General features: G+C 34.0%; 1 protein-coding gene across 7 annotated transcripts in view; it reads left to right on the top strand.

Moving 5' to 3' along the window:
* CDH12 (cadherin 12) overlaps positions 1-14,281 on the top strand; it is a 576,725-nt gene that overhangs the window by 78,996 nt on the left and 483,448 nt on the right. The window lies entirely within an intron of this gene.

Below are 14,281 nucleotides of genomic sequence, written 5' to 3'. Positions count from 1 at the left end.
ATGCCCTAAATAAAAATGGTAGTTATAGAAAGACAGAAACTGATGCTGAATCTTATACAGACAACTGTTTTACTTGTGGGTTGCCAGGTCCCTCATGGTTTGAAGAGATATACTGGTTATTTTAAGCCCTCATAGGCCATACAAGCTGTACCCTTTAAATTCAGTGAAAGTCAACTGTAAAAATGTATAATGCACCCAGGAAAAATATTCCACTTAGGACATTGTTATGCAGCAGAGTTCTAGTGTGTCTGACCTTTTCCTTAGTTGTGTAGATGTCACCATACAGATATAATGAAGTGCAAACTGCCAGCTACTTTAAACAAAGTAATGATACTCGGCAAATTTTAATCCTAGTATACTTCAAAAAGGTGTTGAATTTTTTTTATCATCTCTATAGAATCACTGTTAATAGAATTAAGACCCTCCACTTTTTACAAATAGTTTCTGTTGACTACTGTTAGACAGATATTGATGTTGTCACTTGTGGATGACAATCCAGGTATTGCAAAAATGCAAAAATTGGGTGCCTCCACCATGTATGTCAGAGAACTCCATAATACCACCTAAGAATGTTAAAGCCTTTTAAAATCCAGCTACAACTTTAAGAACTAGGTTGGGAGCTTCCATTTGTCTTTCTATATGAAATCAAACTGGAAAGTAAATCATTTCAATGTCTAAAATGCTAATGAGATGAGCAGCCAAACTTCAAAGAAAATTGTCACCTATTTCTGGAGTCCACCAGTTACATCTTTTCTTGGGCAGCTCAGCTGCTGAAAGGCCTTCATTTCACCACAGAGTTAAATTAACTCCCTCTGAAGTGCTACAGCCAGATAGGAAGGGCAATTTCTCTTTGAAGTTTGGCCACTAGCAGTTCTTTCTCAAGGAACTGAACTTCAAAGAGAAATATTGTTTCTCTTCTTTTTGAATGTTGTACTCAGTAGCAAATGAGTAGCTGCTCTTGGTGTAGTGGGGGAAAAAAACCATTCTTTTTCAATATTTCAAAAATATTTCTGTATACATATTAAATTGAAGTTTCAGAATAGTTTCTCTGTGATAGGGTAAAATGAATAGTGATTAGGAAGAGCTGCTAGAGACTTATAACTCTACAATTTACAGGATTTTAAAAGAAGTTCAAAGAGTGGGTAAGAAAGAGAGAAAATATCAGGATAGTGATTTTTCTTACTAGCATTCAATTTTATTTACAAGAGGACCAACCCTATATGACAAAGAAAGCCCCAAATCCAGTGATTGGGCATCTGGTTTAATTTTTACATGTTGTATTGCATACCATTTAGGAGTTTGTAATAGAAATGGTGGTTAGAAGCACCTATGGAAGCCATCCAAACTCCTGCTTTCAGCAAGATTATCACCAATCGATCATATCAGCTATGATTTGGTCTAACAAAGTCTTGGAAGTTGTCAATGATGAAGACTGTGCTGCCTTCCTAGGTGACCTGTTCCACAGATGCAATAGCCTCCAACTACCTAATCTGAACCTCTCAGGTAGCTAATTTTAGCCATTTCCCCTTTAACTTGGTTGTCTGCCATCTCTACGAAGAGCTAGGCTCAGTCATCTTTGTAACTTCCCTTCAAATACTCTGATTTTTTCCTAGATTGCCCTTTGACCTTGTCTTCTCCAGATGAAACAAGGCCATCTCCCTCAACCTCTCTTGGAGTTCATGAGCTCTAAGCTGACTGTCTTGGTAACCCTACACCTTTTTCAACTGTGGGGTCCAAAACTGGTCACAATATTCCAGGTTTGGGTTCATTGTCACTGAGTAAAGTGGGTTTGCTGGTCATAGTCCTCATAATGCAATTTAACATGCTGGTTGCTTTATTTGTGATGAGAAGACACTGCTGGATTATATTCAGTTTTGTGTCAACTGTAATATCCACTTTCTTTTCATCTGGTTTCCATGGAGCAGTAAAACTATCATAGCTGCAGCTGGTCTGATTCACACCAAGCAACCCCAATAATATGCCGGGGCAGGCAGAGAAAGAGTTCATCATCAATACAACTATTTGGAACATTTCCATTTAGGCAAAGCTTAAGTGGTGCTGCTCATGAGCTCCACAGTTTTCCTTTGCATGGAGGTGTTTCTTACACATTAATAATACCCTGAAATTCGGAAGAATGAACACCAATTGTAATGATGGAGAGAGCACTAGTGTCTTCAAGACCTCATGAATTATCTTTAGAACTTTTTTCTCTCATGATTAAGCAGTTATAATCTACACTTACAAGGAACAGACTTACATCCTTGAAATATTAAAGGGTTTTGTATAGAGTAGATGAGCTGTAAAATGACATAATGTCTTTCACAATTGACCATTTTCAATTAACTTCATGGAGGGATGTTAGGAGAAACTTGAAATTTGAATATGTGCTGTAGCACTCAGGAACATCAATAGGAAACTTTCACTCATAGGTTTGGAGAGAAAGCTGAAATACTGACACATACAGTTGCAAATGAAGATGTAGAGTGGTGTAGCCCCAAATCTCACCACTTCTTTCAAGAGTAATATGATACAAAGCCAAGACAATAGCAGCACATTTCAAATATTGAAATAAAATATAACTAAATAGTGTTCTACAGTGATGAGGAGAGACTTATAGCTGTGCTAAATTTTTGCAGTCTCCAACATCAGTTAAGTGTCCCTTTCACCTCTGCCATTCTTGATCATATTTTCCTGCCTGAATGGCTCAGGTTTTATTTGATTTCACTTAATCATATTAATCCTAATTTACACAAATGTTTTGGTCTTAGCCTAAGCACTTTTGAATTTTATTGCTATCTATAGGACAGACAGAAACTGCATTATTTGGCCTCAGAATTACTTTGAAAACTTTCTTAGCAAAAAAAGCCAGTTACACATTCTGATAGGAATTTTTCAAATTGCATTTTGTTGTTTATGTGTACACAGTTTTTGTTTGGTTGGGTTTTTTTTAATTCTAAATATGCCAGTGTTGTAGATAAAGGAACCTAAACAAAACAAATAAACAGAGTGTGCTATAAGCCTGATCATTTTGCTACAGCATGAGTCAAATATTGTACTTTGTTTTCTTCCACTGTTTAGATTTTGTATGCAGTGTTTCATGACAGAGAGTTCTAGTTGACTGCTTCTCTTATGGAGATATACATGGTTCACTGAGATAATTGCTGATATAGGAAAAATTTCTCGTGTCAATGTTCAGGTTTTTTCTGTATGTCATCCCTGTAAACAGAACTGTAGAATTTCCCAGGGAACTCAAAAGATTCTGAATTCATACTTTCACCTACGGGAGTGCATAATTTAAATGAAAGAGCTGAATGATCTAGCAACAGAGTGGTTTGGTAAAAAAATTAAAATACAATTAATCAAAATAAAATATTGTCCCACTGGGCTATAAGGAAAAGAAAACAGTGGGGCTTACTTTTCTGTTAGATGAAGATGTAAAGATAAATGTAGGGAGATTTATATGAAGTTTATCCAAGTTCTTTTAGGAGTGTGGTGGGTTAGACTTGGCTAACAGCCCAATGCCCACTCACCTGCTTGTTTACTCCCCTTCCTTTGCAGTAGAAAGTGAAACAGTAAAATGAGAAATATTATGGGTTGAGACAAAGATAGGGAGATTGCTTATGGTTATTGTTACAGTAAAAAAAAAGTCTATATGGAAGAAATTAATTTAAATTATTGTTAACTGAAATAGATTTAAGTGGTGAGAAACAAAAGACAAGCATTAAAGCAATATCTGTCCTCCCCTGTTTCTTATGCCCAACTTCACTGTTTCACTCCCAAGCCCTCCCCTGACACTATGGGGAGGAATTGGTGAAGGAGGAGTATTACCTTCTGTACATAGCAGTTTTCTCTCTGTTTCTTCTTTGTTTTCACCCTTTTCCCCTGTTCCAGAGAGGGTTGTCTCCACAAGCTTTGGTCTTTCTGGATAAAACTACTCCAGCAGACTGGAACCAGGTACTTCCACCACAGGGCAGCCCCAGTCTTTTCCTGAGGGAGCCACCCCTGTGTTTGCCCTCGCTACCAAATCTTGACATCCGTACGCATTACATAAAGAGATCCTTATTTAGCAAAATAAAACTACTTGTATGTCAAAGCACTTATAGCATTGTGCAAAAGATGTAAATGAAGCCACTTAAAATTAAATATAATGTTTTATTGTTATATAAGTGGAAATAAAAGTGTTGTCATTGTTGAAAAGAGTTTGTGTTCAAATACCATGTTTGTATGACCACTGTCTGTACACACAGTAGACAGACCAGCAGAGATTTAACCTGGATTATCCATGAACACGCAGTCACACATCTATTGACTTAAGCAGAAGACAAATTTCAATTTTTACTTAATTTAGCCTTTCATCTCAGCTGCAGAAGGTAGATGATACCTGGTTTGACAATATAACTTTTTTCAAAATTATCTAAATAGCAGATTGAACTTCTACCAAAAAAGTGTTTTGTATAATATGATCCACATTTTTTATTTTAACTTAAATCTTAATCATATGGAACTACTATCCTGATTCTTCAGGAATATATATACTAATTTATCCCTCAATTATCATGAAATGCTACTGCGAAATACAAATTTCACATATGTATATATACATGTGGGCGTATATATCTATATCTATCTAGATCTATACGCACACACACACAAATATATATACTCACACACAAGATCGGTAATCTTATTTGTAATGACACATTTAGACAATACTTTGACTTTCTTGTTTGTTGCATTGCATTTGATTGCTTTATCATTTCTGAAAAAGGGCACTATTTTGAAATGTTTGCACTACAAAATACACAAAGGTAAATCAGTTTACTGTCGATAAAGTCCACTGACATATTATTATTGACGTAGTATATTTTTCCACTCCACCAAGTGCCTTACAAGGAAATGAAGCAATGTAATGTAACAGAGATATTGTTTCAGAAAAGTCAGTTCTCTACAGTAGCTGGCTTGAAATGTGTGCCAAGTAGCATGGAAAAACAAAACAGAACAAAATCACTCTTTATAAGTTTATGCTTCCCAGTATGAACTTTATAGCTCTGACACTCTGGGTTTTCATTGTCAGTAATCTTACATTGAAGCAGTCTCTGCCTCACAACACTGAAGGTGTTTTTCAGAAGTTCTCTCTCATTACTTCTTGCTTGGAGCCATATAATTAAAACCTCACAAGGTGTTCCTTGGTAAAAGATCAGTATTTTTATATGAAGATAGAACACAAATCCCACTCTTAATACAATGGACCTTCTAACCTGGCACTCTTATAAAACCAAGATGTTGCCAAGTAAATTGGCTGCTAGCACTATCAACGCCCTGCAGTGCTTTTGTTAATTATCTTGCCATAGTGCATGACGCAGATAGCAATCTTTCCAAAAGAGCAGGCAGATTTAAAGAGGCAGAATTAATTAAAATTGATTTGTACAGTCTATCATGTTGAGCTCTGCTGGGAGAATTTTCTTTCCCCTCCTCTCTCTAATTCCTGCTGTAGTAGTACATGAAACAGGTACTCACCTTGGAGTACTAATTATGGTGAATGAATGGGACTTGTCTGCTGTGGTAGGTAATTCACAGAATTAGAAGACATCAAAATTTACATTGAGTACCACCCAGAGGGAATACCTCTTTCTTCCAACTTTTTGTGTTCGTAAGAAAGGGGACTAGAAAGAAAATTTCCAACATTATAATTTTTGCAGCTGAGGTTGTACTTTGATTTAGTATGTCCAAAGATACAGGGCTGTAAACCTTTGTTGTGGATAGGATAGAAATGGCAGAGTAAGACTAGTGTAAGAATGAACATACTCCAATATTATACAGAAAAATCTCAAAGCGAACAGTGAATTTATTTCCAGTGTATGAGATTCATTAGCAAGGAATACTACTCAAGAATTCCTGAGCTCCTTTATCCAGCTCAAATTCTATACAGAATTCTTCTCGTATTTATAAAACTCAAAAAGTTGAGCATTATAAATAACCTTGAAGAAGACAACAGCTGTTTCTTTTAGAGAAATTTGCCTATCATACTGCCAAATAATGGGTATATGTGGGCAGAATTCAAGATTTTTAAGTATTTAAATCAAGTCAACCCAAGCTAGATTTTCAAAAACGTGCTTTTTTGCAAAATCCTTAACTTTAAATATATTAGATTTAGTGTATGTTTTTTAGTCAGTTTTTTCAACTGTGATTTATATGTGTAAAAGTAATTTTTATTATTTGGCAAGGTAAGATAGAGCTATGATGAAGGTACAAACCATAAAACCAAGTTTCTCTTTATATTAAACACCTTTTTCCAATGTTAATAAAAAAAAAGAGCTTTGTATTTAAAATAAGAACAAAAGTTTTTTATTAATGAGGGGCTTATTGAGCTAGACTAGATGCATTTAGCAGATATTTTTAAAACTTTTCCTGGATTTTTTTTTAACTGAAAATGTTTTTCCTGAGTTTCTGGTGCAAAGGTTGCTATTTGGAAAAGATATCTTGAACTAACTTTGAGGAAGGGTTATAATTTGCATTTACTGTGAGAATTTGGATATTTTAAGCAAAAAATTGCTTTCATGCTGCTGAATTAAAAGTTGAAAAATGTATTTAAGGTGCCCATAACAGTCAAAAACTGACACAGCAACAGCTGAAATACTAGGTTGTGAAAGAAATGCATCAGAAAAATATTCACCTTGTCAATGATGTATTGGATATATTTGTGTAGTTACGCTGCTATCTAGCTTCTTTCCATTTTATTTGATATTGTGTCTGCTTCTTTTTTTTTATTCTAATAACAGATTTCTCCTTCTGCCCTTTTTTCAAACAGAATTTCTATAAATGTATTGCAACATGAAGCAAATTCTGCTCTTGAATAACCTGTTTCAATGGAAACAGCATGTTTGTTAGACTTAAATATGGAAGTGGAAATAATAATTGCAGCATATTGGGCCTGATTCTTCCTTAATTTTCATCCACTCAGAGGACTGTAAGAATTTCTGAAGATACAAGACAAATTAGGATGTGATTATTTTATATCCATTTTTATGTCTCAAGTATGAATTTTTTATACAGGGTGAAAAGCAGTAAAAGCATCTCACATATATTAAGAAATAAATGTTCATTAAAATAACACCTTGTCCTAAATACTAAAAGCTATAATTTTATATAGTACTAAATTTTATGAATACAGAAAGTGACATTGTGCTACTGTATGATTTTATTTTTATTTTCCAAGTACATTTAAAAGGTTGTCCTAGTTATTCTGCCCTAGAAGTTAATACATTCATTACAGAAGCTCTCAGTGGAAAAAACTCTGTAGTGCATCAAATCCTTGTAATCAATGTTTGGTGCCAATAAAACTAGGATGGGACATAAGAGTTAGACCTAACTAATAGTGTTCTGCTACATATATTTTTAGTAACACTGAAATGATATTGTACTGTAAGCCATTATGTATTGTTTTGTAATTCAGTCAAACTCAGTTTTACTATCTCTTAAGTAGGAAACTAATTCTGAAAAGAGAATTTGATAAATATGGATCATTATTTGCAAAACTTTCTTAATGTAGTATCTAGTAATTTATGTAATATCTCCATCTGTTCTTTTTTCCTCTCTCAATGTTGCTACTTTTCTTTACAAAATAACTCTTTGATTGCCCTCTCCCCAAAAAAACCCCTACACATTCTCACTGCTTGCAGCTACTCCAAAGATATTGTATCTTCATTTCATTTTTTTTTCTCTTAATGTCATATAAATTATCGGACAATTTTATTTTGTTGTTGTTGTAGCCAGGAACAACTTTAAAATATGTAATCCTTCAGATATCATTTTAAAAAAAATAAAAAAATAGTTTAAACATTGTCTCCTGAGTATTTCTGAAACGTCACTCTTATTTTAGACTCAAATTTGCTCCCAGCTCACAGAATGCATGAGAATATGCTTTACTCCTTGTATCTGTTCCCATAATAGTAATGATAACAATAACAGGAATGATAACCAGCTTTTTCCTGATGGATTTTTCTAGAAGAGGTCTAAGCAACTTAAAAAGATAGTACTAAAGGACTGCAAGAATTACTTGCATTTTGGGAAACACATCAGACGGAGGGAAAAAAAAAACAACAATTTTTTAAAACTTTTTTTACCAAGAAAGAGGTCGTGACAATTTTCATGCATTCCATGACTATCTAGACATAGGAGAGAATATTTGAAAAATTTGAGAAGACAAATTTAATCCTAAAGGTTGTCATTTCTAATGACATTTCAGGCATATTACTCCCTTCAGTTTTAATCACTTACAGATTTTCTTGCTAAGCAATAGTGGCATCAAAGTGGAAAACAGATGACAGTCATTTATTTATATAATGGGGATTTTTTTAATAGAGAAACAAAGGAAAAACAAGACACAAAGAAGCACTGAGTAATTTTTCCATAGTGAAATCTCTTAATCACCTTAATATATGAATAGCTTTTAACTGGGGTTAGAATTGTGTCTGGGACATATCTGGATAAATATGAAGTATATTATTTCATATGTTGTCAATAAAATTAAGGTATTATGCATATCTTTATAGTTCATCTTCTGGACAAGATGAGGTAAGAAGTCCATTCCAAGCTACACCATTCTGTGGTTGTGTGATTCTCAGAAATAGCCAATAATATTTAAAAATTACCAGGTGTTCCTTTAAATATTAAAGGGAATAGTGAATTCTATTTAGCCCTCTATGTTACCTTATAACACAGCTAATTTACTTTAACTGCATCCAGTGAAAACTAATTCAAAAATCCATAAATTTTCTTTAAAGAGCTATCTTTAACAACAACATCAATGGTAACAAAAAGAAAAATTAGTATTAGATTTTCTGCATTCCAGAATAAAACTTAGTATTGCTTTTAGTTAACCAAGTTTGAGGTTTTACCACTTCTTCATGAATATATAATTGTAACAGCCTAGCACTTAAAAGAAGTAGCTTTTAAATGGTCAATACAATGACTTTCACATTTGTTACAGGAAAAATTCAAGCTTAGTCCTCTGCAATGCTTTTATTTATGTCCTCTCTATAGTCATGGTAGTCTGTGTTCCCTCACACACAAAAGGTACCAAAGTAGGTTAATGATTCTTGAGTTACCAGTAATTCTGTCAAATTTAAAATTATCACTTATTAATGTTGCTATGTTGCTATGTTAACAAAGCTTTCAACTAGTGCAAATATTGAGAGAATCATTAATGATAAAAAGATCATTAACAGTGACCAATGTGGGTCACTTGGAAGGAGGCCTGCAAGAAATATGAAAAATATTAATATTTTTCCAGAGATTTGAAAAGTGTAGAATTTTCTTTTCCTGTATTGGTCTTCCTGGTCTTTGAGAATATATTTCTATGTTTGTTTTTTCTTTTAGGCAGACAGTACTCAAAATTGTAAAGGGCAATGATCTGAAGCGTAGTTCACAATTACTGTCCTGTGCAATAAGAAAAAAAAAAGAGAAAAAGAAAACTCACAAAAAACTATCTAAGCTTTTAGATACACTTTTACAGCAACAAATAAAAATATATGAACCATTAAAGCAGTATAGAATTCTAAAAGCTGAACTTTCAAGTCTGTGCAATGGACCTCAGGGTGATATGTGCAAGTTTAGAACCCAGCAAGGGGTATTTACCTGGAAGCTTTTCATGCCTGTATTTATTGAAGGAGAACTGAGATTTACCTTAAAGCAGTCTTATTTAATTAGCCAGAACTCTTTATTTAATATAATGAGCAACCAAAGACATGAGCATGTGAATTATGTTCTTCCAGCATCATGTCTGAGGGAATATGCATGTCTCCTACAAATGAGTAGAAGCAAAGACGATTTTACAACATGTAATATCTTTTTTTCCTCTCTATTAAAGTTTATTACACCAAATTGTCCTGCTGCAATTTTTAATACCAGACCAGTCCTAATAAAGCCTGTTTTTCAGGTTTCTTGTCTTTTAATAATATTGAGCAGTAGGTTAGATACTTATACTTCTGGATTCAGGCAGTGTCAATTAATTCCTGATGATGAATATCTTAAAGTATAATGATATAAATAGTCATCTGCTGGAAACTCAGGACTTCTTTTTACAAGCTCTTCTCTGAGCTGAATGACCAGGTCTGTTAGTTCATGCCATGAAGCAGACTCAGTCTCACAGTCAAATTGTCCTTTGGGAAACAAGGTTCACAGAAATAAAGTGTGGATTCTTCAGTCCTTGTTCAACATTATTCAAGGTGATTTGCCATGAGCTTCCATGAGTCTCCTACTTGAAGGCCATCTAAAATACTGTTAGACCATCAGTCATTCACCCTAAGGTTTAAACACAGAACTGCTGAAGTCCTCTAGCAACCGATCAGTTCAGTGTTCTTCAGTGACATTACATGAGGTCCCAAAAGTGTTACCATTGCACTGATGTGGTGTGCCACAATATGTATTATCTCCAACTGTTAACATGGTTAACTAGCAGTTAACATGGTTATTCTGCTTTTTTCTCTGCATTTAGCCCTTCACAGGGCTCTGAAGATTGTTTCATTGCATAACATAGACATACGTTAGGCTGTTTAATCATTTAAATAGGAGAGAAAGGAGAGCAACGAGGACAGTGAAGTGCCTGGAGGGGAAGTCATATGAGGAGCTGCTGAGAGCACTTGATCTGTTCAGCTTGGAGGAGAGGAGATTAAGGGGAGACCTCATTGCAGTCTACAACTTTCTCATGAGGGGAAGAGGAGAAGCAGGCACTGAATCTCTTCTCTGTGGTGATCACTGACAGAACCCGGGGGAATGGCCTGAAGTTGTGTTAGGGGAGGTTTAGGCTAGATATATTAGAAAAAGGTTCTTCACCCAGAGGGTGGTTGAGCACTGGAACAAGGTCCCCAGGGAAGTGGTCACAGCACCAAACCTGACAGAGCTCAAGAAGCGTTTGGATGATACTTTCACGTACATGATATGACTCTTGGGGCTGGTCCTGTTCAGGGCTAAGGGTTAGACTTGATGATCCTTATGGGTCCCTTCTAATTCAACATGTTCTATGATTCTGTGAAAACTACCCTAAGCAGCACTGTTTACATCAGTAGTCTATCTTTCATCAAACATGTAAAATGATTTCACTGACCAGCTAAAAGTGAAGTATCTCTGTTGCCTCTAGCAGCATTCTGCGGTGTTTACATGCCTTGCATGCTTAAGACTTTGCAGGATGACACTCTTACTATTCACCAGATTTTTGCATCAATGAATATAGAGAAGAATATAATGGTTAGAAGAGAGTATTCCCTGAACATTCTTCTTGGTAAAAAGGTTTCTTCCAAAAATGAAAGCAAAATTTGTAAAAGCAACTTGAATTTTAAGACAAAGGCAATTGTAGGTTTAAATTCCTAGATATGGACATTAAATATTCTGATTGTAAATATAAGAGGATCCATTTATGAGACAGTATTCTTAACATCATTTTTGTGCTGGAGAGATGGAAAATCTTGTATGCATTCACATTTAATTTTGTAGGAATTCCTATTGACTACATATATTGACTATGGACTTTTTCCCTTTATTTTCTTAAAATAAATGTTTCTACTATTATGATTTATATTATTGTGTAGTATAAATATTGTCCTCTATATATAGAGGAAAATTTTTGCTCCTTTTTAAAAATGTGAATGTGTTATTTAAAGTCTTTTTCTATTTTCTTAGGACAGATTTATTGTTTAATGAAGAATGTTTTTTAGCTCACAAATGGTGTTTTTAAAAGGTAAAATATGTTATTGCATATTACAGAGTTTTTCTATTCTTTTGTCTTATATTTTGAAGTGATTGTTGAATACTTTTCTTTCCTCTTTCCTAGTTTAAATAATTTGTGACAGAAAATGCAGCTAACTGCTTGTACTGAAAAATGTTTCTAATTAGCTCTTAAAGTCATCTTCTCTGAAGGGTGTTAGGACTCTCTCACAGATCACTTGTTGCTTTATTTCTCCCATCCGTCTTCTTCAGACATCTTGACATTTTGCAGTGCATCATTTTTACACATCTTAAATAAAGGCTCTTAACCTGATCCTAAAAAGAATATGTTTCACTGAAGAGGGAAAAAAAATGACTTTTTATTTTGTTCATACAATCTCCAGGCCACCTGCTTTAGTGGTACATGAACAACTACTGTGCCATACTTCTGTTCAAGTCTGTGTCTAAATAAAATGCCACACAGGCTTACTTAAAAACTGGCAAATTTTTTATTGTGCTTGCAAATGAAAAGACAAGGTGACCTTATTATTTTCTGTCTTTTAATTTTTTTTTTTTGTTGTTATGGGACTGCGGCTAGAGATAATTGGCATACTTCTTAACAGTCTCTAAAGACCAATTAACAACAGGGAGCCATGTACTCTGCCAGTCTGTGTTTCAATTAAATGTCTGCTCCAGGAGGAGCTCAACTAACACATAGCTATTGAACAGCAGTTACACTATTGATATAGCTGAGTCCACCACGGAGGGCAAAGACTCTTGCTTCACGACAGATGGCCTAATGCCCCGGCAATTAATACATTTTTATGACTTTTAAATCTTTCTGACCTTTTATTATTCTCTCTCTGAATTAGTAGGGCACAGTTTTGTTAGTGGAATGGAAGTTTAGGAACATGCTTATGTGACATCTTTTCAGGAACTGCTTTTCTTTAAATGTAAAATGTGTACTGTTGACAAGATTTTAATCAGTCAGGACTGCAATATACTCATTCTGACTGCAGGGAAGGTGACAATTTCTGCTAAAATACCATTGTTTTACTATAGTTGGGCTGCCAAGGTAGTTAGGGATTAGAGAATAGTAATAATTAGTAAATATTAATAAGAATTCAGTGGTGAACATATATGTAATGGAATTCCATACTTTTATCCCAACTCATCATGTCCTGGAGTTTTATCTTTAAAAATTTATTTGCCAAAAACTAGAAACTCAAAAGTCAAATCAGCAGATTTGATTACATGGCATAGATTGCCATGTAAACATTCTTTCAAATATTGGAAGTATCTGCAGTTCCTGGTTAGCTAATAAAATAAGCTGGAATCTAAGAAAATACAGTCAAACTAACATTATAATAAATCTTTCTAGTATTAAGAAATGGACCAGAGTTCCACTTATCTACTTGATTCTTCCCCCAAAATATCATGAACATGAAGTTAAAATATTAACAATCTCAGTTAAAAAGGAAAATGCATCTCTCTCAGGCATACTTTATCCTGAGTCAGTTTTTCAAACATGATCAGATAAATTCAGGTTTCCCTGCAATATTTTTCCATGCTTTTAATAGAAGCACAATATGTTTCTAAAATTAAAATGACCTGTAAGTCTAGTAAAAAAAAATAAATTATAAGTGCTCAGTATTCATGAAAGAAATCAAACATCCATCTAAAGCCACAGAAAAATTATGGAATACACAAATTATTAGGTGCCTAGCACATACTGGCAGTGTTTTTAAGCATTACGTAATTACTGCTCTTCTAATTTCTTAATAGAATAAGGATTGGACTATTTGTGTATGCATTTGTGTTTTACACAGAATGCAATATTTTAATATTCCCTTATATTACCTTTTCTAACTATTTCTATCAAATATACATCATCTGAACAATGAAATCACTTGAAAGAAAAAAACCCACTCACAATAATGCATCAATTTTATTTATAGATTACAGAAATGTTACTAGTCTGCTTTAACTTATGTTTGTGTTCTAAGGCAAATATTTTTATTTAAATCCATTTATTGTTTGTGTTTTTCCCTAATATCTACGTATTAACATGATCTGTAAGGATTTTCCCATGTTAATACATAAAAAGTATTAATTAGTAGTAATTAATTAGTAGTTAACTTCAACAGTGCATGTGCTAATAATAACAGTTATGACACTCAGAAAATAAATAATAAACTTTTTTTTCCATAAGATGTTGATTAGTTTTTAAAAATTCACATACGTACCCCCCCTCCATACACACACACATTCTTAGACATTAATGTTTTATTTCTCCCCAAATTTGTTAAAAATCTTAAATCACTGTAATGCTAAACTTATGTCATCCATATCAACCTCTGGGAAATACCATATATACTTGCTTCTGATATCAGTAGAAAATTGAACAACTCAGTCAAGTGTCTAATTAATACAGCCATAAACTTTGGGAACTAATCAGCTGACCAAACTCACATGTGCTCTCTGAAATTCACTGACTTTATTGGTGATATCTCTATTGGCTAATTAAAGTTTCCACACTTAAATTACAAAGTTTTTAATGCCTATATTTCCATGTCCAAAA

Source organism: Pseudopipra pipra, chromosome 1 (assembly GCF_036250125.1).
Source record: "Pseudopipra pipra isolate bDixPip1 chromosome 1, bDixPip1.hap1, whole genome shotgun sequence".
NCBI classification, from domain to species: domain Eukaryota; kingdom Metazoa; phylum Chordata; class Aves; order Passeriformes; family Pipridae; genus Pseudopipra; species Pseudopipra pipra.
Note: the sequence above shows the minus strand (reverse complement) of the source record. Positions and strands in the feature narration are given on the sequence as shown.